Raw genomic sequence first — 25,283 nt, forward strand, 5'->3', positions numbered from 1 at the left:
TTTCCCTAGATGGACACAGGAAGCACAACAGCAATCGTAAAGTGTAGCTACTCAATCCCAATATCTATCTCCATCTAAGCTTCCAAATGTCCAAGGTGCGGGACATGACACCACCCTTAATTCTCAACCTAGGGATATGCTGGTGCAATCCACCTTGACTGGCTCCTCAATCTGCACAAGTGAATGTTCAAAGGGCAACAAAAGACACGACCACTTCCGATCTGCCTAAGGACTTGACACCGCAATCCACCAACAGTGGCCAGTCCACTGAACTAGCTGCTACTACTTCCAATTAGGAATCACAGCAGTCACAGCCTTTGGCCGTGATGATGCCCCTTGTGAAACGTGTCCTTAGCAATACACCTTCATAAGAGATGTCACAACCAACATCCTTGACACCTACATCACTTTCTAAGCACCTAAAGCTTAGGCTTGAGGAGAAATCTCTCGAAGATTTGGCCAAGGAGATGGCGCATATGACCAATGAACTAGAGATGAAGTGCTTGATGAAGCTTGATCACAAGTTAACATCCATCACACATGCATACATCCACGTGGACGTTGGAAAGCCAATACCAAAGCACACAAAGCTCATAGCCGAACCCATGACTTGGGACGAGTAACAATATGTTTGCTCCCGCTATGTAGCTGTCGCCAAAGAAGTCATAAAGGACATCCCAAAGGCCATAGCTAGAGAATTGTGCTTGATACCCTCGCTCTATATTGCTCAATGTGAGACAAACAAGGAAAAGCTCAAAGCAATCAAACAAAAAGGGAAAGGACAAGGCAACTTTGCGCAGAAATGGTACTCCAACTAGAGTTTGGCAGTCAAAATCGGCCACCAACTAATGAAACTCGTTGAGAAAATGGTCCATGAGGTCCAGCTTTCTGCCACTATCCAAAAACATCCCTTGTACGATAAATTGCTTTTAGAAGAAGGTCTACATATGGCTAGCAGGCTAGGAGTAGGGAGCATGGTTCTTATAAAGAAGGGATCGTCTAAGTGAATCAAATTTTTCTAATATAATGGAATCAACAAGGAATTGACATGGAAAAGAAACTGAAATGTATTAATCTAAGGAAACATGAAAGAAATGCTTAAACAAGCTAGTGCCATGGAAACTCACCTCCATGTAGGTGAAAGACATGAACTAATGTAACTACCAAGAAAACTTACATGAATTCCAAGTTCATATTGTCAAAAGGCACCTAACTTTGGCTAGGGATGCCTATTTATAGCAAACCCTAAGCCCTAGTCCTCTAATATTATTACAAAGGCTTTTAGAATGTCATTGCCCTTATTTATTTATCATTGGCCTTATTTACTTCATTATAAACCCTCCCTGCTTCAATTAGCTTTGTCCTCAAAGTTGCAAATGGGAAGTTACTTCAATGGATGTAGCATAAAAGTTCAAAGGCACAAGTTGAAGAAGAATCCATGGTCCAAGAAATTCATGAGTGTCTTCATGCTACTCATGCTGTCAAAGAAAGGGTTATCATAGTAAAAGAGTCATAACTTCTGAAATATAGTTCCGAATCAAACAAATGAGGTGTCATTTTGAAGAATACACCTAGGAGCATCACATCCGAGCATAAAATTTTGACTTTGTTGACATCAGACCATTTATTTTTATGACAGCAATTTAATAAAGCAAGTTGTATTAAATAGTGAATTCATACTTCTTCAACTATTTCTCCCATAAACCAAATAAAAATCAATGAAGACAAGCTGTCAATCATATTTGCAAGTTAAGACTTACTTTGGGATAATGAAAATAAGCATATCCTCCATATTGTGTTGGATAGGTCAATGTAATATGTCATGTCTCACGATACCAATCTCAATTCATCAAAAGACTCTTCTAGCGCCCTCACTAGCTTCTCCTTGAAGACTTTCTAAGAATGAAGAAATGTGGCAACTAGATGTCTATTCCCTAGTTTTGTTAAATTTTTTAATTGATATCAACTTCCTCTATTGTTTTTGGCTTATTCTCATGTTTTATATTTGTGTCTCTACCTCAAAACCAACACACACAACATTCTCTTACATGAATTATTCCTATACTAATGAGACAACATATATGCTAAAGTGCATATGAATTATGATGTAAAACACTAGCATGCATGCTAAAGTGCACACGAATAATGCTATAAAACAATAGCATACATGTTAAAGTGCATATGAATTAGTGCCTCTACTAAGATGACGAACACATAAGCATGCTTAACTATGGGGCAATTAATTGCTATAATAATGAGAAAGTTGCAAGCATTAATACTTGAGTACACATGAATTAAGTTGCAAAACAATGGCATGTATACTAAAGTGCACATGGATTATTTCTATACTGATGAGAAACACATAAACATGGGTCTACATAACAAAAACAACAAACAAGTTCTAAATATTCAAAATAGATTTATATAGACTATAGATTTTGAAGACATTAGGGGTTCTCTCCACTCTAAGGAGGCTCCCAATCTAGCACATGGCAACACCCTAAACTTGCTAAACATGTTAAATCTAAGAAAAAAAAGCTATGAATTGACCAATAGTAAATGTAAATAGTAGTAGGCCCTAAGAATCCTAAATAGGTTTATACATGTGTTTATACCATGTTTATAGACACATGAAAGTAGGAACTTACATAGATATTTTGTAGTGCATCAAGTCTAAACAAAAATTTAATCACAAATTTTAAAACACCCACTTATGTGTATCTACCTTTGACATCTATGCTTCCATTTTGTTATAGTGAAAGAAACTGTAGAAATGAAGTATATGCCATGGTTCTTAGTGAACTAAATATTGATCCAACCCTTAAACATACAATAGATTTACTATAACACCTTTTGAATGCTAGGACCCTCTTGTACATCATAACTAGCCAATGAGCAAAATATGGCACAACTTGAATAACACAAATTGTACTTCAAGCCAATATCTTAGTTCTTCTCAAGTTGAGGGCATCCTTTTTTCTCAAGGGAAAGAGGATGCAATATATCAAAGTCTATCTCTCATCTAAAATGATGCCAAATTTTGAAGGATATTTTCTAGCTTAAAATAATGCTTCTACAACTTTATAAGGTACCCAAATATCAAGAATTATAGGACTAACAACTACACAACAGTAAAGAAACATAAAATCTGACTAACTACATTTCCATCTTGCTAAACAAAAATAATATTGCCACCCTTTTGAGTTATATTTCCATGATGTTCCCATAATTCCACATTAGAAAAATGCTCCTTGCAAGCATGACAAGAGCCTTCAACAATCTAAAGTTGGTTGTAGACTTGTCATTATTGTGAAATTTGAATATAAAGGTCGACACTTGAGCCCCACTTGAGCTTCTAGAAGGAGGAAACTCGAGCTAGACTACAGGAACCATGATGCAGAAGTTAAATTCGCTCTCTCTCTCTCTCTCTCTCTATATATATATATATATATATATATATAAGATATAATAGATGTGCTAAGATCCTCACCTTAATGGGGCTAGGAGGTTAGCACATCTACCATGGCAAAGTTTACATGGTGAGATGCTCATGCTGATTGTATCTTTTTGTAGTAGAGAGGTGATTCCATTTTAGAAATTGATTTGAAATTCCTAGTTTATTTGAGATTAAGAGGTGAGTAAGTATGATGATGACCCATAATTATGGGAAGAAATGAATCAATATAAAAGGATATACCTTGAATTCATGAATATAGTATGGTATTCTCTAGGACTTGAAATAGTATCTTTCACGAAGTTGTTCAAAGAAGGACTTACATGAAGTTTCTCACATTGCCACATCTTGAAAGCATAATGGGTAGATAATGGAGAGTTGTGACCTTAGTACAATGAGTTTGTCTATCTCAAATCTCTTGAAATACATATTCAAAGAATGTGATTACCTACTCTTGAGGAAAATGACTTGCACTACAATAGAGAAGATGACCGATTGATAGCAATGGTTGATGACAACCTCAATTTGGATGTCAAACCAAAGGGTGTGGACTCATGGGGGTTCACTACATGTAAACCCTCTATATCACATGCATTTAAGGCCTATTTAAAAATACCCTTACTTGTGAATTTTTTTCTAAACAAAACACATCCCTTTTTATTCAATATGTGAATAGCCCCTTTATATGGCACCCTTCTATAAATTTTTTTTTAAAAGATGTATTTTTTAAATCCCTTCCTTTGAGCCCAAGGTGCGCACAACAAGGGTAGCCTCTATTATCTTGGCCTAGACAAGATGGCCATCATGATCAATGATACTATCCATGAAGAGAGAGGGCAACGAGCACATTGTTGAGATGTCAAGCTCAACACAAGCTAACATTCATGTACTTGAATAACCATTTCCACATTCATATCACGAATGTTGTTGGTATCATATTAGCATATACTTTCCAATGATACTTCATAGCTAGCCCACCTTCCCAAGTTATTGGATATCTATCTAGTCATCTTTCTAGTTAGCATTTTCACACTATGGACCACTTCTATATTATATATGTTGTACTCTCTCTTTATTCTTTGTAGACCATCATAGTGAAGAAAAAGAAGAAGAAGAAGAAGAAATATTAGGATTTTTAACTTTTTAAATTCCAAGCATTCTATGTGTGTTGTGTGTCTTGCAAGAGCTCAAAATCTCTCTCTCTCTCTCTCTCTCTCTCTCTCTCTCTCTCTCCACCCATTCTTTCATGGTATCAGAGTAGCATCTAAGTGAGAAGCTATGAACTGCAAGCACAAAGTCTATAAGAAAGTCCTTGCTGTGGAGTAAACCTATGGAGATCTCTCTCGTATAATCTTTTAATAATGAGCTACCTTCATGAGTTTTAAGTACTTCAGGGAGTATAATAGCTTTAATCTATGCATGTATTGTTAGATTTGTGTTTTGGGTACATTTTGGCCTCCATTTGAGAGTTAGCAGCTACTCATATGTAAATTCGGTAAGGTTAGAGAACTCTACAAACCTTCTCATTTGCAAACAAGTTGCAGCTATTGGTTGTGCTGACAATATTTTGCAAACTATCAAGCATTACAAGTATTGCTTGAGATATGCTTGTGTATTGAGTTCAATACAAGATTTACTTGAATTAGTAGGTTATTGATAAAAATAGATTTTAGGTTTGATCAAATTTTCATTAACATGATTGACAAGTATAACTTCCATGCTTGGAAGTTTAGATTGACAAATTTCCTTATTGGGTAAAGGTTATTAGAACTACATTTAATGAGATAATACTGAAGCTTTAGAGTTATTGGAGAAAAATGCTATACTTGAGCAAGCCAAGCCATTTAAGGAATGGAACCACGTTGCTCAAAAAGTTATGTGTTGGCTATCCGTCAGTGTTTCAAATAATATGATTGGTTATATGTAAGGTCATGTAGAAGCATGGAATAACTTGGTCAAGTTGCTTGGTACAAATACCAAAGCTAAAAAGTTAAAGTTTGAGTTAAACAATGCCAACTGTGGAAATCTATATATCAATGACTATGCATTAAAGATTAAGAGTGTTGTTGAAGTTCTTAGATCTATTAAAGTGAAGATTAATGATGATGATATAATGATTATATGTTTGCATGGTTTGGGTGGAGAATACAGGTAGTTTCAAACCTCCATTAGCACAAGATAAGACCCGATTTTACAAATCTAACATCTATGTTGATATTACAAGAGAAAAAGTTGGATCTTGTTGCATCCTCATTATAGAGTAAGAACATTTTAGAATTGGTGCTTTACTCTAACACAAGTAGAGGTCGAGATCATGGTAGTAGAGGCCACAGTGGTGGTCATTATGTGCAATATCAGGGGCAATCTCATGAATCATAGAAGGAATCACATATAGGTAGTAGAGACCACTCTCAAGGCAAGGGGATCCATAGAGGACATGGTAGACATAACATAGGTTATGATAACAAGGAATGCTATGATTGTGGTCATAAAGGCCATATTACATATGACTATACACAAAAAACGAGGTGAAAATAATAGAAATGGGAGAAGGCAACATAATAAATATACATTTGCTAGTAAAATCAAGTTGATATAACAAGTAGTTATTTGCTATGTAGCACAAGACAAATGTAGTCAATATAAATGCATTTTTAGGCTACCATTGAGCAAAAGTGTTACATGTGTTACAATCCAATTACACATAAGATAGAGTGAGCAGAGATGTGGTATTTGATTAGATGAGTAGTTTGTATACTACTGAAAACTAGACTATTGTATATAATATGAAAGAAAAGGCAGTTGCAAAAAGTCTAGACCCACAATCATAGACATTGAGTAGGTTAGAAGAGTCCTCTTCTAGTAGGTCTATTGAGAAACTATGGAGTGGCAAGTTGCATGGGAATATCACTCCTACAAGTGCAAAAAATGTATCACACAAGGGAAAAGAAAAAGTGGTTGAGCCACTTGGTGTGTCAAATGTTCTTTGTAAACTATTCACATGAATTTGATGACTTAAATTAGAGTATGGATGATGATTTTGCTATTCCAATTATTCATATATCTAGAATAAGAAAAAATAAGGATGATGTAAAGGAATCTTAGACTGCTCCACAAGTGCATAGGTAAATAAATTAGAGTCACGTATCATGTGCAGAGGTTGACATATGATGGTTATGTTACTCACTATTACGCATATATGGCAAATGTTATAAAATTAGTTGCACCCACTTGTTTTGAGGAAGCTATTGGTTGTCATGCACATTGGGAGAAAGCCATGGATGAAGAAATTGATGCATTATATGTAAATTAGACTTGAGATTTGATATCATTGTGTGAGGGAAAGAAAGCTATAGGTTGCAATCAAATGGGTTCGCAAAGTAAAGCATAATGTAGATGTAAGTGTGATAATATGCATATACTTATGGAATTAATTGTGAGAAAATATTTTCTCTAATGAAAAATATGATAGCTATCAAAGCTATCATTGCAATGGCTATAGCAAAAGATTGGGTCTTGCATCAAATGGATATAAAGAATTCATTCTTGCATTATGAGTTGCAAGAAGAAGTATATATGGAGCAACCACATGGCTATGAGAGCATGGTTCACCTCGATTATATGTGTAAGTTGCGCAAAGCCCTATGTGGGCTAAAACAAGCACCACAAGTATGGGATGACAAAATACAATAGTATCGTGTTTCTATTTGTTTTCAAGTTGGAAATGCAAATCACTCACTTTATTAGATCAAAATGTAAAGCCAAGTGCCAATGTGAATGAGATATTGGAGGATCCTATAATGTACAAGACGATGGTGGAAAGTTTGATCTTCACTACTATCATCATGCCAAATTGTAACTATACAATTGGCTTGGAGAGTTAATTTATGCAGATCCTTGCAGGCCTTATTTGGGCAATGTGACAAATACCTTGCGGTATCTTAAGACCACACTGGATTATGTTATCTTTCATAAGGTTTATTCAGTGGTGTTGTTATTTGGTTATACTGATGCAAATTGAGTAGGCTAGTGTGTCTGATAGGAAGTCCACCAAAGACCATGTATTTTCCTTTGGGAGTGGGACTATGTCTTTTGGAGTAGTAAGAAATAACCCACTATTGCATTATCAAGTATGGGAGCTGCAAATCCATCATCTTCTTCCATTCATGTGGAGGAGAGAGATAGAAAGAGAGAGAGGGGGGAAGGCTCCACAAGCTACTAGTTCCCTATGGTCTATCAACTAGGCCAGTAGACCAAGGGCATCATCCTCTCTTGTCAAGAGGACTGTAACTGGGGCTTGTGATACCATTAGTTCCCCATAGTCCATCGTCTAGGTTATACCAAGGATGTCATCCTCTCTTTTTAAGAGTCTTTTCAAGAGGATCCAAAAGAGTTCACATTTCCACAAAGCAAGGCCACCATACTAACACTTCTCCACCTTTATTCCTGTACACCCTACCTCAAATAGGACACAAACTATAAGGTTGATTGCCACCTCTATTAATTAGAGTTTAGTTCCCCATAGTCCATCGTCTAGGTTATACCAAGGATGTCATCCTCTCTTTTTAAGAGTCTTTTCAAGAGGATCCAAAAGAGTTCACATTTCCACAAAGCAAGGCCACCATACTAACACTTCTCCACCTTTATTCCTATACACCCTACCTCAAATAGGACACAAACTATAAGGTTGATTGCCACCTCTATTAATTAGAGTTTTCATGTTTCTATGTCTTTGAGAGAATTAAAACATAATTTTTTTTAGCAAGGATGAACATACATGCATATAGGGGGAGGGGGACTTCTTGCACATTGAAAGGGGTGTGTGTGTGTGTGTGTGTGTGTGTGTGTGTGTGTGTGTGTGTGTGTGTGTGTGTGTGTGTGTGTGTGTGTTTGTGTGTGTGTGTGTGTGTGTGTGTGTGTGTGTGTGTGTGTGTGTGTGTGTGTGTGTGTGTGTGTGTGTGTGTGTGTGTGTGTGTGTGTGTGTGTGTGTGTGTGTGTGTGTGTGTGTGTGTGTGTGTGTGTGTGTGTGTGTGTGTGTGTGTGTGTGTGTGTGTGTGTGTGTGTGTGTGTGTGTGTGTGTGTGTGTGTGTGTGTGTGTGTGTGTGTGTGTGTGTGTGTGTGTGTGTGTGTGTGTGTGTGTGTGTGTGTGTGTGTGTGTGTGTGTGTGTGTGTGTGTGTGTGTGTGTGTGTGCACTTTGCCCCATCACCCACACCTCTTGCTTTTGGTGCCATCTCCCACCTACTCTACTTCATCTCACATTGCTTTTGGTTCCATCTCCCACCTACTTTGCTTCATCTCACTTTGCATGTGCCTCCATTGTCCAGTTGTCCACCTGCACCTCCCAAGCCTATTTTTTGGGGGGGGAAGGGGGGGTTGGTTGTCCAAGGGCAACACATAGCACCCCCCACAAAGCTTTTGTAATAAATATTCATAAAAGCTATAGAGAGACTTAGTAAATTAAGTATTAAGGTAAAAGAGAATGAATGTTAGTGTATTAAGGCTTAGAGTGAAAGGTTAAGTGAGTTTGAGAAATTTGGGAGAGAGGGAGAGATATTAATAGCATAGAAGAAATAGATATTGGAGAGAGAGAGTGTGTACGTGAGTGAGAGGAGCTAGCCTCCAGCTAACCCATTATCATTATCCTCCACTACCCTCATTTCCACCTCCTCTGCAAATGATTATTTGGGCATTCTAGATTGACATCATCCTAACTTCAATGTCTCTCATCGTCATCCATTTTCTACCTAAATAGTACTTTTTTCATCCTCATACTCATTAATTATTAGTATAATTATAATTTTCATTACACTCACCAGTCCCCTTTCCTAATTAGCACCATCATCAATTCCTTTTTGTTATGCTCTATTTCCAACTAAATGCAATTTTTAGGCAAGATATTGATTAGTAAGGATGGACCAATTACAATAATCAAAGACCATAGGTCACATATATGCATAGGTCCTCTTAATAGACAAGCTATTGATTAGTAAGGATGGGCCACATACAATTATCAAATACCATAGGCCACATATATACATATGCCGTCTAGTTATTGGCATAGTATAGTGTAGGGGAGTGATAAAAGATATAAATAGAGAAAGATATTTGGTGAGGAGAGAGAGAGAGAGAGAGAGAGAGAGAGAGAGAGAGAGAGAGAGAGAGAGAGAGAGAGAGAGTGTGTGTGTGTGTGTGTGTGTGTGGAGTAAGAGTTCTTTTACAATAACCCTCATCATCCTCGCAACCATTTTCTCCCAACATCACGTATTATCCTTGTCTTGTCCTTAAGCAACAATCAAGATCCTACACTACTTTAAGTCTCAAAGGATATCAAAGCACCAAAGGAAGAAACAGCTAACTCAAACAACATGCAATACATGATAATGGCACCAAAGAGTTCTATAGTGAATTTGTGGCTCACATAAAGAACAACTCTACCCTACACCACATCTACACCCTGCAATATAGGTAGTTGCTTAAGCATATGAAACTCATCTAAATATGCTTGTGACATTATTTAATTGCATAGTATAGGACATATAAGAAAAGAATTGGACAAAGGGAAGATCACTCATTGTATTGTAAATAATCTAATTTAGGGGCCTTAAACTAATACCTAAATTTGGAAAAAGGATAAGAAACTAGTGTAAAGGATGGGTCCATGTTTAAGTAGGAATTCCTAAACATGGATCCAATTTCTACACAATTTCTCCTAAACAAAGAAGAAATTGTGTAGGAATTGGGCTTGCGTACAAGATATAGCCACTTGCTAATAGGACCACAAAGAAACTCAAAAGGAAAAATGAGAGGCTTAGAAGTAGCAAAGGTCAAGTAGCAAATAATATGGAATCCTAATCAATTACAACTACAAGGTCCTTAGTAGATAGCTACTCCTTGTCAATAGATTCACTTGTGCCCAAACCTTAGGATTGTCTAAAAAAGAATCTAACACAAAGAGGGGAAAAAATAAAGTTTAGTAATTGTGAAATTGAGGGATTCTCCACTAAATTTCTATAGAGAAATATTATATGAGAAGACAATTAATCGTAAGATTGCCCTCAATGTGGTGAGGGCAGTTGACATCGTTGAGAAACATGGGCCTAGAACTAGATCGGCTATGGTGGACACAAGTCAAATACACGATACATTATTAGAATAAGGAATTGTAACTCAAGTGAATTAGGTTCGAAGATAGATTAGCTTGGACTCGTAAACACAATCTTGAGTGACTCAATTGATAGTACCATTTCATTGAGTGTCAGTACATGCCTTTATAGCATTTTGGATAGTACCACTTTTCTTCTCTATGCTTATGGGATTTTGGACATCTCTTCCTAGAGCTTCTAGAGCATACATCTTTCTCATATCTCTCATACAAAGCCACTTATGGGCAAGCCTCTTTTGGGCATACATCTAGCCTCTATGGGCATACATCATTTGATTTCTTAACACCCCCCTCAAATGATGAGTCTCTACCCTTGCTGGCTTTTGCCTCCCCCCCCTACATGTGAACATGGACTAGGAGACTAGCTCTTTGGTAGCCTAGTCAAGTTAAGGCTTGAAACTTTACGTCTTGGTAGGGTTTTTACATCCACTATGGGGAAAAAATTTGTTTGGTTATAGTAGCAGAAAGTATTTTCTTCATGTTCCTTTGCTTTTGTCGTGCTTTTTTTAAATCCCTTTTGTTGATGTGTGGTACATGATTTTACTGATAGGTACATGGCCTTGTCTCGACAAGCTCTCTTTGACATACATTGCATAGATATTTGGATATATACATTTTAGAATTTGAAGTACATGGCTTGACATTTCATTGGACATTTTAGGATGGTGTAACCAAATCACTTCAAATGTGGAAAGGTCTTACCAATTGGATTTTTGCACAATGGCAGTGTCTAATCCCGATTACAAAATGCTTTGATTGATATTGAAGTGGATGCACACTACTAGTTTCAATCGACACTCAATGACCTAGATGGTTATTGAAAGGAGTTTGATTGAGTAGAGTGTGGGAGAGGTGTCAATGGACTTTAAGGGTTAAGTCTTTAACCTTACCCTTTAGAGGTAAAACTGAAATAATATCAACCTTCTAAGTCACCTCACTGCCCTCAAAACCTCATCTATCCTTTCTTTAGAAGACAACGTTTTCCAAGGATGCAGCTAGGAGAAACCTGTTACACAAACTGCAACACAAACCCAACCATATTGAAGTACACTGGAAACATTTTTTATTGTAGATTGCTAAACTGATGCCAAGGAAGATGTTTGAACATGATGATTCCGTCTATGAAGGTGACCCATAAAGAAGCACCCCAAGCTGTTGTGAAAATGAGGAGATAAGCAAGGCAAAGGGCTACTTCAGAAGCAATGAAAGAGTTCATGCTGCTATGATTGCTAGGGCTATTGTTGTTGTTGCTAATGGGAGTAATCAGAAGCCCCAGCACCAGGAAAGACACCGAAAACACGAACTAAGTGATCCGCACCTTCTCTCACAAGTCTCTCCTTGCTAATGGGAGTAATCAAAAGCCCCAGCACCAAGAAAGACACCGAAAACACGAACTAAGTGATCCACATCTTCTCTCACAAGTCTCTCCTTTCTTCCTGCTTGAACTTTTTAACAACAAAGCACATGGAGTGTTGTGTGCATAAACGAGACAGGACATCTCCAAGAGAGCAATACAGAAATTGAACCTATTTCTGACGCAGATCCCCTCATTAAATGAGAGCAAGAAGCCTACTATGATCTACTAGAACCCTAGAGTGGCATGACCTTGTGCACGATCTGTGTGAATAAAGAGCTATGCTTCAAAGATGATGACTCTTTGTAATAAGCTTTGATCTCTTCTCCACGATTTCTTGAACTACAGCACTTCCAAAAACTTGGCAAAGCCTCAATACTTGAACCTTGTAATCTTGAAATGAAGAGCACACGTTGGATGACTTTAAGAAATGGAGAGAATAAGAGAATGGAAGAGAGGAAGATTGAGAAAGTGCACACACACTAGCCAACTAGCTCGGCTATGGCTTTGATACCATGTTGAGAAACACGGACCTAGAACTAGATCAGCTATGGTGGATGCAAGTCAAACACATGATACATTATCAGAATAAGGAATTGTAACTCAAGTGAATTCGGTTCCAAGATAGATTATCTTGGATTCGTAAACACAATCTTGAGTGACTCAATTGATAGTACCATTTCATTGAGTGTCAAGTACATGCCTTTATAGCTTTTTGGATAGTACCACTTTTCTTCTCTATGCTTATGGGATTTTGGGCATCTCTTCCTAGAGCTTCTAGAGTATACATCTTTCTCATATCTCTCATGCAAAGCACTTATGGGCAAGCCCCTTTTGGGCATACATCCAACCTCTATGGGAATACATCATTTGATTTCTTAACAGACATAAATGACATATATGATATGGATGCTTCTTGATTGATAGCACCTAGTACTTGTATAGATTCATTGTTATACCATGATTGGAATTATGTAGTGATATTAACTTCAAAATTATTGAATATCTACAAAATACTATTTGTGCCTTGGTTTGGTTGTTTTTGGTTGCTAGTTGTGATTGAAAGAAGAGATGCTATGAAATCCATACATGTTATTTGTATAGAAATTATTAGGCACAACATCTCCCTAGGCTCTTTTCCAAGGAAAGGCTCATAAGAGATATACCTATATATAGTGTGTTAAGACCAATACACTTAAGGCAAGAAGTAAATCTACAGAGAGGGCGGTTGCCTTGTATGGTAGCATGGGAACCAATGGGACTCTAGTCATGAACTAATCCCCATGGAAAGTCCTACGATGGAGACAAACCCTCTAGCAACCAAGATGTATGGGCCTTAGATAAATCCAATTCTAAATAAGGGTAAGATGGAACCTGAGAAGGATTGTGGTATCCAAAGGTGGGATATTTGTCTCAAAAGAGACAAATTGTACAAGCTACCTAAAGATGTTTCTAGATAACTATTTGGAAAGGATTATCCTCAATTGTGTTCTTTTATATTCCTAAAGGACAACATTTAATGAATCCTCATGTAAAGAACTACGTGAAAAAATTTACATCTTGTCACAATGTGGTGTGACCGTTACTTAGGAAACTAAAGATGATGGGTATGTTGGGTGAAAAGTGGGTTGATAGTGGTCCCAATAGCATTATCCTATGGATGGCTGGACTTGATAAATCATGTGTCTTTCTACGTATTTATATAGGGCTAAATCCAACTGACAATGATTGTTTAAGAGCTAGATTAGGACTCGAGCTAACATTGACTTGAGGGTCAAATGTGTGACTAGCTACAACAAAGAGGTTGATACTTAGCTCCCTCATTTCGCACTCTCTTTTGACCAAGTGTAGTATTAGTTACTCTCACTTTGATTTATTGCAAGATTACCTTCTTACATATGAGTTGGACTACCATTACATTAACTATAAAAGTTGAATGTCTCTCAAGTTTATCCTAATAGGTTGAGGCCTGATATTCTGTTTTGTGATCACCTTGAAAACCACCTAACAATCTAAGCCTATAATTCCTATGGGATCCCGATATGGTTCTACTTGGGAGAGACATTACAAAAACTATTAAAGATTAGGCTCTAGCATAGCTAGGGGTTAATACATTGAAGAGACTAATATGCTAGAAAGTAGATCTAGGAAGACATGACTATGTGGTTTAGCTCTAGTAAGCTGCCTCTAAGTAGTTGTTGGAGACTACACCAATTATTGAGTATCTTCTTTAATTCATTGAGCACCCATTGTCACCATTTATGAGCACCTCCAAATTTCTAAGACAAGAATCGTTGAATGAATCTCTCTATCTCTCTCTCTCTCTCTCTCTCTCTCTCTCTCTCTCTCTCTCTCTCTCTCTCTCTCTCTCTCTCTCTCTCTCTCTCTCTCTCTCTCTCTCTCTCTCTCTCTCTCTCTCTCTCTCTCTCTCTCTCTCTCTCTCTCTCTCTCTCTCTCTCTCTCTCTCTCTCTCTCTCTCTCTCTCTCTCTCTCTCTCTCTCTCTCTCTCTCTCTCTCTCTCTCTCTCTCTCTCTCTCTCTCTCTCTCATGTTTAGCTTTCTTCAGTTGGGCCAATCATGCAAATGCAAGATTGAGTGCAAATTTTAGGAAGAAAGTGATAGTGATCATCAAGGCCTTTCCAATTATGATTTCAATAATATATTGAGTTCTCAACTATCTTGGATGCTTCGCATGTCACTCTTATACACCGTTCAAAAACCTCTCCCCAAGAAAGGATCATCATAGCCTCTCTTTGATGCAAAATATTAAGTTTTTCCACTTGCTACACAATTCATGGCCATTGCAACATTTCCTTTGACGTATACTAAGACATGTGCATGTAATCAAAATACAGAAGCACACTAATTTCTAGAGGGAAATTTTGGTGACTTCGAAATAGGCTCTTCCCATCTTGCGACTTTTGGAGGCCTTACATTTACTAGTCAACAATTGCACTTGATATTTGTTGATCATGCATTGATTTTGTGGTGACTGCATGGTGCTCCAAGTCTAGACCTATTTTATTTTTGTAAATATTACTCTAAAATTCATATTTATGATAACCCTAGTACTATCAATGCATAGGGATCTCTTGTGACATGTTAGTATTTATCAATGTGCCATATAATTCTCAACAAGGGAAGCTTTTTTTATGTAGATACACTTACATATTGATAACCAACTTCAAGAAGTGTTTGTAGGGTCATTTTTCTCAAATTCCCTATTTCCATCTTCATCATGGTGTTGGAATGATGGTGGATGATGTAGATACAGGGAGCCACTAGGGAGACAGGGTGCTATGTAACTAGTAGGATACCTATTTGAAGTTAAGAAGAGATGCATTATGGGGTGTTTATATGCATCCTATAGGTGTCACTCCAAGTGGAGTGGTGGGTCCAACTACCATAAGATGAGTGCCATGTTATCTTTCTGGAGTGATGGGTTCGATTACCATAGGATGAGTGGCATGAAAATCTTTGTAGTCATGATTTGTGCCATATTGAAAACATGCATTAAGGTCACAAGCATGTGCATCTATAACAATAGTATAAGTGTTCAACATCAACATATACATTCTAATAAAGGTTTTACTATGTTGCATTTTGTGGTAAGAAAATTGGATGTTTGGGAGGCTCTCATGGGGAGATCATAAGTTGCTTGCAAAAAAATATCATTATTGTTGTTAGAAAGTATGGTGCTAGAGGTAGTGCTAGAAGCACAAATAATATATTGGTCAAAAAAGGCAAGTGTTATATGCCATAATCAAAGAAATTATGTGTGTGCTAGCTAAAAAGCTATAAACAAATGTACTTGGCTTATCTGTCAAATCAATCAAGCAATCAATCTTTCCATGTTACCATGGTTTCATACTACTTCTTCTTTCCTCCATAGTCCATTTTCATCTTCTTATCTAAACCATGTTTTGTAACATGGTAGCATAGCCTCCTTCCTAGAGATTGTGAGGTTGTGGAAGCATTCATAGCTATGTTCAAGTCCAAAGAAGCTCAAGACAAGGAAGGAGGTGTTGTTGTCCAAGAGAGCTAGATCTTGGAGATTGAAGGCTTGCAAGGGTGTGGAGCTTGTTTGAGTTCATGTTGAAGAGGCTGCCATTCAAGAAGGTATTGAGATATATCTCCCTCATTTTCTCATTATCATACTTTGATTCATTTTGAAGGCTATTATTGTCAAAGAATGAGAATTTTACAGCCATTAGAATGTTATTTTCCAACCCAATCAGTTGAGGTTGTGGTTGCTATTGCTTACAAAAAGTTGAGGGCTTTCTTACAAAGAAGCAAAGGGCATGCTTAACCAAGGGACAAATGTTAGGGGCTGCTTAGTAGCATAGGGCCTACTTGTCACAAAATTAGGGGGCTTGTTTCTCTCAAATAGAGAAAGAGAAGAGAAAGAATATCATTGTTGCTTGCTTCAAGCTATCTCAACTAATCGACTTGTTGTTGAAGGATGGTCTAAATTAAATCAAAACCTTCAATCGCATCCTCTCGGCCTATCATGTCAATGTAGCTCAAATCACATTGCCTATTCCTCTCAATTATCCTCTTTTATCTCAATAATATAAAGCTATAGAACAAAGGCTTTAAAAAGCCTCAATAAAAAGCCCTCTTCACACTTGAATAAGAAAACCAATTATTATTGAGCTCTATTCACATTGAGGTATGAGAGTGGAGTTTTGATGCCGAGAAGTGCTTCAAAATAGCTAAAAATTACAAATATCAAGGGAAAAATATTCAACGTCGAAGGTGGCGGCTCGATCTAGGACGATTTTAAGCGTCAAAGTGCTTTAAAGGCGCCTAAGCGACATTTCTTGATTTTTGATAATTTTTCAAACTGCCGTGCAGGTTGTCAAGAGTTATCGGCCAATGTGGGATGTCAAGACGGACGCCCACAATTTTTCAGAGCTCAATTCGGAGTCCGGACGGGGAAATGGCCAAGAAACCAGGCAAGATACGAAAAGGTGGACCAAACTTTCACCAAGTGGTCATGACCTTTTGGGGGGGGGGGGGGGGGGGGGGGGGGGCAGAGGGACATGTAGCATTTGATGAAGCAAAAATCGTGGGCAAGATGGAGGAAAAAAAAACGTGGATGGAGGTGCCTGTTTGCGCCTGAAAAATGCGCTCCATGGCTTGATCATGAATCTCCAGCCTCAATGCAACCTACCCAATGGACATTGGGCAGTGAATCCCCTCTGCCTCTGCTGATCATTTTGCCACCCTTCACTCGCGCAATGGTGGCCTCAATGGAAATCTCTGATTTCAATCTTTCTCTCTCCTCCCTCTCTCTCCTCTAGAGGCAGATTCATGTGGGAAGAAGAAGGATTGACGGATGCTTGTCCAACTGTGATGGGATTGCTCCGTGATGCAAGAGGAGGGTAGATTGCTGATTCCGAACTGTCATGGACATTAATGGCTGCTGGAAATCTGTCCCGAAACATGGCAAATAAAAACCCGCAACCCGCAAAGAACGGTAATTTTATTTTTACAAAGGGAATTGATGTTTTATGCAATTTGCTTCATGAATATTTGTTCCCATGGGCTGATTATGCATTATGTTATTGTTTGCTATGAGTTTGATCAGTTTATGCTCAGAAAATCAGAAAATTATAAGTGTTATGACTGAAATTAATGTCATAAAACCCGTAAAACACGCATTTAAGAGGCAAAATGGGGTTTTTTTTGCAAAATAAAGGGGAAACATGAGATATAACATCAGTAAAACCTGAAATTTTGCTGTCAAAGAACCTAAGAGCCACAACCCATAATCAATTTCAATTTCTAGTCATTTTTTATTGAAAATAATAGAGTAAAAATACCCAAAAATGGTGGAAAATGGATTTTAAATGGGAGAAAATTAGGAAACGATAAAAGAAAAATTCCAAAAAATCACATAAGTGTTTGTGAAATGTATAATGAAGTTAGAGCACGAGGTTAGCCTTGGTTTACCCTCATTTCTATGTTTTTGTCCGTATTTATTGCTTTCTCTACAAAGAAATACATATAAAACGACTCTTACACCTATCAACGATTGCAAAACATTAAACGGTAGGGTGAGAGGGGAGTTTGAGCATCAAAGTACAATCCTAAATCTGATTTATGTGTTGCATCATGGCTATAGGACGTTTTAAAATAAAGGAAAAGGCAGTATGAGCGTAAGGCTCAATGTCTCTCCTCATTTCAATACATAAACGTTAGCATGGAAATCATGAAAAGATTGGTTTCGCACAATGCACAATGCTGATTTTCTTTTGTTTGTGCACTAAACCATTCACATTATGCACTATGCATGGTTCATGGTATGGAAGGAAAAATCTCCTGGACTGCATAGCAATTGTTTTCTTAGGACTTTGACCCACAATTGAGAGTGTGAGGTTGCCGTAGGGTAGAGGGTCGGTTTCCTAAGGGATTGTGAAGTGAGGAAGCATGGTATATCTCCTGGAAATACGAGAAATATAAAAGAGAGGAGTTTGTGCTCGTATGTGTTATATATTTAGCAGCGCATCAAAGGGCCAATCCCTGAGATGTAGGAGAGCTACAGTGGGGCTTTGACTATTAGTCGGTGGAGTGCCTCCTATGTGTGTGTGATCGTGGCATTGCCAATGTGTAAGGGTATTCTCCTTCTGAGGAGTTTCAGGGAAATGTTGGACTATGAACTATAAACATAGGAATTAAACTTTAGGGCGATTTGTCCTTTAGCATTTGATAGACGCTCCTGGTCCGCGAGGCCGTGAGGGTGTTTGTGTGTCATGAGCATGAGGTCCGACTAGTGCTATAGCTAGTGCCAGCCCATTTTAGGTCCCATCAATGGTGCGTGTGCCGGGAGCCACTTATAAGTGGTGGTTTTCGGATTTAGGTAAGAAAGTTGGTTTATGTCCTCTAACAAGGACCGTCAAGCCGAAATCCAAAAAGCCGAACGTGCTGAGAGGGCTAGGCTGCGGTTAGAGATCGTAAGCCATTATTCTCCTCAAAGGAGTAGTCCAATACATATACGAAGTAGTGGTCTTAGTCACTTAACTGCTTCACCTATTCCATTAGGTGCAGGAGGAAGTGTAAGATCTTCCTCTCCTCCACCAAGTCTACCCACTTCAAGTGGGGGGGTGAATTCACCCTTTCAAGCTCCTGTTGTTAATCCGACTGTCACCATGGCACAGCCTATTGCGATTCCTACAGGGACACCGGATTTACCAGCCTTAGGAGTTCCCTTGCCCATTTTTAATGGGTTAGCGAAAGAGGATGCAGAATTTCACATTTGTGAATTTCAAAGATTGATGTTCAATTATCGCATCCAAGACGAGGGACATCTCATGATGTTCTTCAATATGACGTTAAAAGGAAGGGCTACGGTATGGTATCACACCATAGAGTCTGGAACCATAACCACCATTGATCAATTCTATGCAGCTTTCTGAGCGGAATATGCCCCTGAAAGAGGTGGCCAATATTGGTTGCGGGTCTTGAATGTAACACGTCAAGATCCTCATGAGAATGTAAAAGCATATGCCAAGAAGTTGAAGGAAGTATTTCGTAAGTTGCAAACTTACATTCCCATTCCACCAACTGCCCAACTGCAATACTTTTTGCATGAGTTGGACTTTAATATCCAAGTACAATTGAGCAGTGTGGCCTTAGCAGATATAGACACCGCTATTACGCGGGCAGAGGGAGTAGAAGCATGATTACAAACGGCCTACTCCTCTCGAATGAATGTTAATGGGGGTTTAGTAGTTAGTGGCAATCCAGCATTGACGAATGGAAGTCAAGGGACGCCTATGACTAACCCTATTGGGAGAGGGAGGAGTATGGTTTCGAATGTACCTTTACTACCGGCTCCTCCCACTGTGACTATGCCTATGGCAAGTCAGTTGGCTCCATCAAATTTTGGAGGCCAAGTTTCGAGTTCTAATGTTGTTCCTGTGGGTCAACAGCCAATGCCAAATTAGATTGTTAGGCCAATGCAATGACGAGTTGACAATCGAGGCTACGAGTCGAGTGCATCTAATGTCCTTGGCAAAGTTAAGGACATGATGAAGCCTTATACCGATATGATTTCCGAACAATATCGACAAATAGCCTTCGACATTAATTTCTTAAAGAAGCAACAAAATTTGATAGGGAGTCGACGCCCTGAAGAGGGTGGACCCTCTAGATTCAGTTGTAAATGGTGTGGTGGACAACACTTCCCCAGAAATTGTCCCAATGTGAAATGTGACATTTGTGGGAAGTCAAGCCATCTAGCTGCAACTTGTTGGAGTAAGATTAGTTCTCTCCAACAAGGGAGTAAACAACCGGGCCCAGTGAATCATAGAGTGCAAGGAAATAACTTGCAGTAGAATGATGCACCTAGGCAAATATTGCAGAGGGGAAAAGCAAATATAGAAGAGTTGCCACAAGGCAACGGAGTCAGCCTTATTGAGGCTGTACGAGTCCATGATGCTGAAACCTCTAACTTAAGAGCCGTGACAAGAGGCCAAAAGGCCAAAGAGGTTGACAAAGATAATACAAAACCAGTTGAGGCAAACCCTAAACAAGGGGATAAGGGGACGCAAGTCCAGAGTCCTAGCATGGAAGGTGGGCCGCTAAGGCCGGCTAACAAGAAAGTTGACCCTAAGAAGGATGAGGAAGTGCCAAGAAAGAAGGCAAGAGCTAAGAAAGAAGCACCAAAACTGGTCCAAAGACCAAAAGAGAGGATGGTTTGGCGTGAAAAGAGAGCTTTGGCTACTTATCATGACTTTGATTTAGCAAGTTCTCTTTGTGAAGTCAAACCAAATGTGAACCTCTTGTAATTGATCAAATTATCTCTAGGAGTACGCAAGGAATTTAAGAAGATCTTGCGTATCTGGTATATTGTAGAACCCTTGGGCATAGCACGAGTAGCGGAAGATTGGTTTGACCATGCTGAAAAGAACTGCCCTAGGGTTCCAGCTTATGTAGATGGAATATTAGTGGAACATGCCATTGTAGACACTGGATCATCTGTCAATATCATGAGTTCAGAGTTGATGGAGAGGCTGGGTCTAGGCATCCAGAAAGACAGCTCCACCCTTCTTAGAATGGTTGCGAGTGTAGAATGTTTCTTGGACTTTAGGGTGATAAGATTTGCAGGACGTCCTAGCTATCAGGTTTTGCTAGGTAGGCCTTGGATCTTACGAACAGACTGTCAAGTCGATATACCTGCCGGTCGAGTGGTTCTAGAGGTAGAGGTGCTAATCGAGTAATAGTTGATGCTTATCCTGAGTCTCCTCAAAGTGAGAGAGCTCCTTTATCTTCTACTGAATTAGAGACAATAGATGATCCATCTGGTAGTGAGACATCATCCAGATGAATCTAAAGAGGGGTCCACTACAGAGGATATCTATCAGATAACTCTAAATGAGCCGATAGAGCCTCAAGATAGGATAAGAGACGTGGATGTGATTGAGTTGGACCTTGGCACGCCGAATGATTCGTGGCCAATTAAATTAGGTTCCATGCTCAGTTCAGTAGAAAGGGAGGACTATGTGTCCTTGATTCAAGAATTCTGCGATATCTTTGCTTGGAGTTATGATGAGCTAAGAGCCTAGCTGTTCATACTATTCCTGAAAAAGAAGGCAGTTGTCCTGTGCGTCAGAAGGTAAGGCATATGCCTTTTGAATTGAGGGACAGGCTGTTTGAGGAGTTACAGAAGCGAAGGAAAGCTGGTTTAATCTTCCCTGTACAACACACAGAATGGTGTTCACTAGTTGTTATCAGGAAGAAGAAAAACAACCAGATCCGATTATGTGTGGATTTTAGAGAGCTGAATAAGCAGACAGTTAAGGATTACTACCCGTTGCCGTTTATTAACCAGATTTTGGATCAATTAGCGGGTAGGGAAATATATTCGTTTATGGATTGCTTTGCAGGATATAACCAGATGGCAATTGCAAAAAAGGACAAGTTGAAAACAACTTTTATTACTGTCTTTGGTACTTTTGCGTACCATGTGATGGCCTTTGATTTGTGCAATGCACGTGGATCGTGGCAACGAAAAGCAGACAAGACCTTTGGTGACATCTCCCCAGATGAGTTGAAAGTATTTATTGATGACCTGGGGGCAGCCACTGTAAGGGAAAGGATGTTGATTATCTTAAGAAAGTGCTTTGAGCACTGCAGACAATTTTGTATCGCTCTTAACCCACGGAAGTGTGTCTTTGGAGTACCTTATGGGCTATTGCTAGGCCATGTGGTCAGTTCAGTAGGAATAGCAACTGACCCTGAAAAGATCAAGGTTATAGTTGCTATGAATCCACCACGCACTCCGAAAGAATCTATCTTTTTTTTTATATATATCTAACCAAATTTACCGGATGTAGACGCAATGAGGAATGCGGCGTAGGTGAATACGTAACCTACAGAAAAATGTGCCAATCCCACTAATCTTGTTCATAGTTTTCTGTCATCGATAGGGTACTATCGGAGGTTTATAAATGCCTTGGCAGAAAGAACGTTGCCATTAACGAATTTATTATCCTTTAGCTGTTCATTTGAGTGAAGCGACCCTTGTAAGGTAGCTTTTGAGGATGTGAAGCAGGAGCTAGTAAAAGCACCCGTTTTAAAAGCACCTAAAAGAGGCGAGATGTTATATATATTTTCAGCAACAGCCACCATGCATAGTATTAGCTGCTGTTTAGCCCAAATTTGGGAGGAAAAGTGGTATCACCCGATAGCTTTTGCTAATCAAAAATTGGGCATTTCAGAGATCAATTATACCTACATGGAGAAGTTGTGACTTGCGATGGACTTTGGGACTAAGAAATTCAGGCACTACATCTTCTATGAAAAGGTAGTATTCTATACAAAGGCAGAAGGGCTTAGATTGCTTATGAACAAGCTATAGCTGCCTAATCGTTTGGCAAAGTGGTTAATCACTTTTCAGGAGTTCGATTATGAGATTAAGAGTAAGCCACCAAGGTTGCAGGGTATTGTGGAATGCCTTGTGGATTTCAGGGAGCCGAAAGAGACTTTGGCTGAAGAAAGTAATATTGAGGAAATGTTTAAAATTGATACAGCTTCTATTCCATCTTGGTATGCTGCTATTACACACTATCTATCAACAAGAGAGACGGGAGCTTGTTTGTCAAAGTCTGAAAAGAGGAAAATCAAACAACAGGCATTGAAGTTTTCCTTGATTGCAGGGACCCTATATCGGCAAGGTGTTGATGATATCTATCGCCGATGTGTGATGCCTGACGAGGTTCCTTTTATCTTGGAGGAGTGTCATGACTCTACATGTGGAGGGCACTTTGCAGGACGGTTGACGGTGCAGAAAGCGTTAAGAGCTGGATATTGGTGGCCGTCCATCTTCCAAGATTCCTTTGAGTATGTAAAGAGATGTGATACCTGTCAAAAGCATGACAGTAGAGAGAATAGGAAATGTCCACTTACGCCCATCATGGCTATCCTTCCATTTGAGAAGTGGGGCCTTGATTTTGTGGGTCCTATTACTCCGTCATCTACTACCCAGAAGAGGTATATTATAGTAGCCACTGATTATTTTACAAAATGTCAGAAGCGCAGGTGACGAGGCAGGACAATGCAAAAGAGACCGCAAGTTTCCTTTTAGAGCAGATTATCTGCCGTTTCGGTCCACTGAAAGAATTAGTGTCGGACCGTGGAACCCATTTTCTGAATAAGGTGATCAAAAGCTTGACCGAGGCTTGGCAAATCAAGCACAATAAAACGACTCCTTATAATCCGCAAGCAAATGGGCAGGTGGAAAGTACTAATAAGCAGCTTGTGGGGATCTTGTCTAAGATAGTCTCTGAGAAAAAATAAGATTGGGACAGGAAGTTGTATGTGGTAGTATGGGCGTATAATACCACGTTCAAGCGAGCTACCGGCCATACTCCATTTAAATTGGTTTATGGGGAAGAGTGTGTGTTACCCCTTGAAATCGAATTGCTGACCATACGGTTTGCAATTAACCGCTTCTTGGGAGATGAGGATTCCCTTTTTTAATGTTTCACAACCATAGCCCACCTGGATGAATTGAAATTGCAGAGCTTATTACACCAGGAGGTAGCCAAATGTCGGATGAAGCAGTTGCACGACCTTAGAGCAAAGAGATATACCTTTAAAAAAGGACAATTAGTCCTCTATTATGATGCGCGTAGGGAGCTGTTTCCAGGGAAGCTGGAACCTAAATGGGATGGCCTCTACAAGATTGTTAAGTTAGGGAAAAATAGGCCTACGGCTCTATTAGCTGATTTACAGGGAGTAGAGTTTAAAAATAAGGTTAATCTTAATAAGATTAAACCTTATTATTTCTAAGTATGCTAAATACAAAGAAAATGCATTGCGGGTCCATGCTAGGGATGATTTGAGACCTGCAAAAGAGCTTAAAAGCTGGTTGATGGGGCGGTTAATTTCTTATTTGGAGCACCCATATCTAGAGCAGAGATACCGTCAGGGGAAACTTATTTGGTGGAGCAAAGGATACAATGTGATTGAGCAAGAAGACGGAACCTTTGTGTGGGAGATTAAAGTCTTCTGCCATCACTGCTTACGATTGTTGACGAGTATCCCTGTTGAGTTCAATGAAGAAGGTGGGATGGAGCCGTCAGTTCATCCTCTCAACATGCTAAACTTTGATTACCATAATTACGAATAGAGGAGTTAGTGATGGCAGGCTATGTAAACCCATTATGGACGTACACATTATATTTTGACGAAGCGTCCAGGGGCCCTAATAAAAAAGGGAGTGTTGGAGTAGTAATCCGAGATCCCCGACGAAGGGTTACGATGAACTTAGCTGCTTATCTCGGGATAGGATTCACTAACAATATGGTGGAGTATAAAGCCTTGATTATGGGATTGCATATTGCCAAACAAGGTGGTATTCGTCGGTTGTTAGTAAAAGGGGATTCCCAGTTGATCCTGATTCAGCTAGATGGGACATACACAATGTGGAATCCCATTCCTTGTATGTATCATCGAATTGCTATGACCCTACTTGAGGAGTTTGAGAGAGTGTCTTTTCAGCTGATTCCACGTTACTGGAATCAGTTTGCGGATTCACTGGCAAATCTTGCTTATGAAGAAGACCTTTTATTTAATAGTGGTCCTAGTTTGGATATTGTGATCAATGATGAAACAGGACCCGGTCGCTTGTGGGGAATGTTATCAGAGCATGCAATATATGGCAGACGATGGTTGATATGGGTGATGCAAAGAGTAGCCGAGACCAATCTACCGTTGTTATCCTGGACCCATAGGTTAATTAGACAACATGTTATGCGTACACCTCTTGCCATCTATGCAGGAGGGATGGGTCATAACCTTAT

Source organism: Lygodium microphyllum, chromosome 25 (genome assembly GCF_053477565.2).
Source record: "Lygodium microphyllum isolate KBCC chromosome 25, Lygodium_microphyllum_v1.1.10, whole genome shotgun sequence".
Lineage (NCBI taxonomy): Eukaryota > Viridiplantae > Streptophyta > Polypodiopsida > Schizaeales > Lygodiaceae > Lygodium > Lygodium microphyllum.